Here is a 4105-nt window from a genome sequence, read left to right on the forward strand (position 1 = left end):
TGCACTCCCCACAGGGGAGGGGGCCACCAGCCGTCAGGACCCCAGCTTTCCTCAGAGCATCTCCTCTCCCAAGCATCCGGAGATTGATCAAAGTCGGACAGACATTCTCTTCATCTTCCCTCTCTTGATTTTCTTGGGTACCATTTGCGGTCATGCTTGCTGCCCTGTACCTGTGGAGACCACTGCTGTGACTCCTTGGACGCACAGAGCTCTGTGAGTGCAGACGCCATTCAAGCAGCACTGAGGTACTTACTCAGTGGCCTTGAGCTGAGATGCCCGGAGCATGTCAGATTTCCCAAGCAGGACTTCTCCAGACATCTCTGGGCGTATGGGTGTCTCTTCTTACAAGGTAGAAACCCTAAAAATGAGCCTTCAAGATTAAATTGGACCCTTTAGTTCCTGGTCTCAGAGGATACCCACAGCTGCAATGGGAAGATTTGCCACATTTTATGTCTAAATGTATACTTTATATTTGTTCATAAATAAAAATAGAATCCTGATACATGCTGTTTTACAGTACCGTGTTTCTGCCAGGTTGTCTTTATGCAGTTAGAGCCAACCCCTCCCAGATCTTATGTTCAGACAGTCTTTCCTGGAGAAGTGACAGCCTTTCACAATGGCTCTCCTGTCAGATCTGCATTCTTATCCCTTTCTCTTCTTCTGAGCTTACCCATGTTTTTCACAGATAGGTTCCAGGCATTTTACAAGGCCAGAGCTGAGCTGTATCCAGCCATCTTTGGGGACTGGCTCCATTGTCCCCAAAATGCTGACGAGTCACAGATTCTCCATATCTCTTGGGCATATTGTTGGTTCTGCAAAAAATCACTAATGCGCATAAAAGGATAAGAAGCCCTGTCCCCAGAGGCCTTGCAGGTGTGGCTGCTGTTTCACGCGTGCATCAGTAGGTGGCAGAGAGGAGAGAGGCTCTGTCTAAGTTCAACGTTCTGACTTGTGAACATCTGAATGATCAGTAGCCTAACGTTCCCTGATAAAAGTGAGCCTCAGACGACCACCAGTCCAGTGCCACAGGAGTGAGCCCGAGATAGACACCCTCACATGGGGCCACTTGAGCAGGTGAGGAAGGAGCAAGCCTGAGATGACCACCAGATTGGTGGTCTAGCCTGAGGTCACTAGTCTGGTCCCACTCAGGCCCTGGGGTTGGGGATAGGAAGTCCATGCTTGAGATGCCCCCCTGCCTGGTGCCATAATACACAAGTGAGATATAGCAGTCCTGAGACCGCTCCTGAGATGACCCCAGACACTCAGAGACCCCAGACACCTCTAAGAGGAACAAGTGGTGGAGAAATGAATGAGAAAGAGAAACAGAAGGATGTGGGCACAACAAGAAGCAGAACTGGAGACTTAAGGGTAGCAAGGAAGAGCTTGATTTGAATGAATGATGTTGGCTGGGGATGCCACCTGGGACCATGTCTGGGTCCATGGCCCTGCAATCACATTGGTCTGCTACCACCAGTGGCCAGGCAGACGTCCCTGGACTGATCTGCTCTCTGGGGACGTATTGATGTCTGAGGACTGTCCAGAACTGGCCCCACCCCTCACATGATCATTATGGGAGAGCTGGCCCTGTCAGGGGGATATGGGAGTAGGAAAGCTGACCCTGCCCTTAGCCAGCTGCGGTACTTGGGAGAGCAGGCCCACACATAGTGGGAGTTGTGGGTGAGCCACAAGGGTATGCGCGTAGGAGAGCTGACCCTGCCACTTTCTTCCTGTGGTGGCATGGGTGAGGGACAGGTCCCCTCCCCTCCTTTTTGCTCTCACCACCTGAGGCAGGGAGGAGTGCTGGCCCTGCCCACGGGAGAGCTGGCCCATCAACTTTTTTGTGGTGTGGCAACTTGGGCGAGAGAGAGACATCCTCCCCTACCCTCACCCCTTGCCAACTGTGGGGCAGGAGAGCTGGGAGACCCGGCCCTGTCCCTCACTAGCTGCATGGCTCAGAAAAGCGAGCCCTGGGCAGCAAGGTAGAGCTGGCCCTGATTGTAGGGGTGGCTGACTGGTCGGCCCTGAGCAAGAGAGCCAGTAGACTGACCAGCTCAGCTACTTCTCAGGCCCAGATCCAGGGCTTTGACTTGACTCCCCCCATATCTACCCTCATCAGTGGACTGCTGGAGGGCACAAAGGGGTCCGTCCTACAGATCCAAACTACAGGATCAGGATCTCCATGACACAGAGCAACAACAGGCTATCTGTGATAGAGTAACAGAAGTCAGAGACCTTGTGCCGGACCAATGACTCATTGCTGTGAACATTTGCAAGCCAAGAAGTGTGGACAAGACGGTATAGTGTGTGACACATTGCGACACACCGCAGCTCCTACGAAGAGTTTTTTTTTTCTCTGCTGGGGGGAGGGGATGTTGCAAAGGTGGAAGGCAGGTATGAGGAGGGGAGATGAGTGGGGACTGGGGTGCGTGACGTGAAGGTCACAAAGAACCGATAAAGAGTTTTAAAAGAATGAAAACAATGGTGCTGGTGTGATGGTTCTTGCTTGCTGCTTTTCCGGAGGACCTGGGTTCGATTCTCAGCACCCACATGGCTGCTCACAACCATCTGTAAGTCCATCGGGTCCCACGTGTACTAGGCACGCAGGTGGTAAACCTACAAACCTGTAGAGAAAACATCATACAGAGAAAAAGTAATCTTTGAAATTTTAAAATCAGAAAGGCCCACGGAAGACTCCGGGGACCAGCATCTTCATGATTAGACAGCGAGGGGAAAGCAGGTCCATGCCGGGGGCAGCGCACGTCCGACTCTCTTCAGTAAAAGCCTCATCCACACGGTGGTTTTTAGAAAGCTTCAGAGAGGGACTTCAGTGGGAAGGTGTCCCTAAAAGTTCCATGGCAGGAGCTGTGCCGCCTCCCATCGGCACACGCAGCTCCCCTCCCCCATACTGAACACAAATCTTCCTAGTGGGTGTGGATCTGGACGGCCCTTCAGGTCAAGCTCCTTGGGCTCCCGTCCACGGCATCCAAACCTGACTGGATGCCCCCCCCCCCCCGCCCCCCGAAGTCTGTGCTTAGCGCCAACCCAAGACAAATAGTCTCGAGGCAGCTCACCAGTTGGTTCGGCTGATTTATTTGACACAAATAAGCTCGCTGACCTGATTTAGCATTGCAGGGGACCACGGACCGAGTCAGGCGTGATCTTTTAAGGACTTTGCTTTTGGCTGCAGCCAACACGACTCGCTCCGTGCTGGTGGCACGCATGCTGACAGTTGCCGACTTTGCCACTTGGTGGCGCCAGTTGCATAGGTTTTTCTAGCCCTGATGTGAGCTTGGTGTTGATTGTGGTTCAGACTTCCCCAGGATGCCCCCAAAACAATGACTATGGGTAGAGAGCCATCTGGTGGGGCAACAAATCAGGACTCCTTCCTAGGCCTGCCATTTTTGGGGACCAGGACCCTCAGGGAGGAGAAAATAAACCTAGTGCTGGCAATGAGTCCCTTAGCACCCCCTTCTCAGCCTCGGTCCCGGCCAAGACAGAACATAGGTGGATCTTCTTAGCCATCCTTCGGTGCCAGCGATCAGGAGCGTGAAGGGACCACTCACACTACCCTTTCTCTGAGGTGCTCACCCCTTTGATCTCATAGTCAGAAAAAGATACCAACGCTCTGGTTCTTCTTGGCTCAAGGTCACAAGCAACTGTGCCTGGTGGGAATTCCAGACCAGGTGTCTCCAGATCCCTCTAGAGGGCACACCGTGAGCATGCTTGTGTGACATGGTGCTAAATAAACTGCTTATGACTCACATGCCACCCACCCTCCTGACCTAGGCCGGTCATCTCATCTCTGTTTTATGAACACAAAATGCAGGGAAGATTTGCACTCTCTTCCTGGCTTTAGTATGGTGGGGGTTGGGGGGAGGGTACCCTCCACTGTGAAGAGAACTTCCTGTCCCTGCTGTGTGGAAAGTGGGGGTCCTCAGTGGGTTCCCTGGGAGTAGCAGGTTAGGTGTTTGCCCTGAAATTTGTTCTTTGGCCTGGGTTTGGTTGTTTAAGCAAAAGTTTAGACTTTTTTTTAAAAAGACTTATTATTATTTTTATTTATGTATATGTATGTGATATGAGTGTGTGAGGGCAGGTTTTCATGGAG

At 52.1% G+C, this 4105-nt stretch overlaps 1 non-coding gene across 1 annotated transcript; it reads left to right on the plus strand.

Annotated features, from left to right (window-relative positions):
* The first annotated feature begins 851 nt into the window (after positions 1–851).
* On the plus strand, positions 852–983 carry LOC114609577. Its single transcript, XR_003709552.1, has one exon. It is a non-coding gene; the product is annotated as a small nucleolar RNA SNORA17 (small nucleolar RNA).
* The last annotated feature ends 3122 nt before the right edge of the window (positions 984–4105 follow it).

This window comes from Grammomys surdaster, unplaced genomic scaffold (assembly GCF_004785775.1).
Source record: "Grammomys surdaster isolate TR1022 unplaced genomic scaffold, NIH_TR_1.0 125976, whole genome shotgun sequence".
NCBI lineage: Eukaryota > Metazoa > Chordata > Mammalia > Rodentia > Muridae > Grammomys > Grammomys surdaster.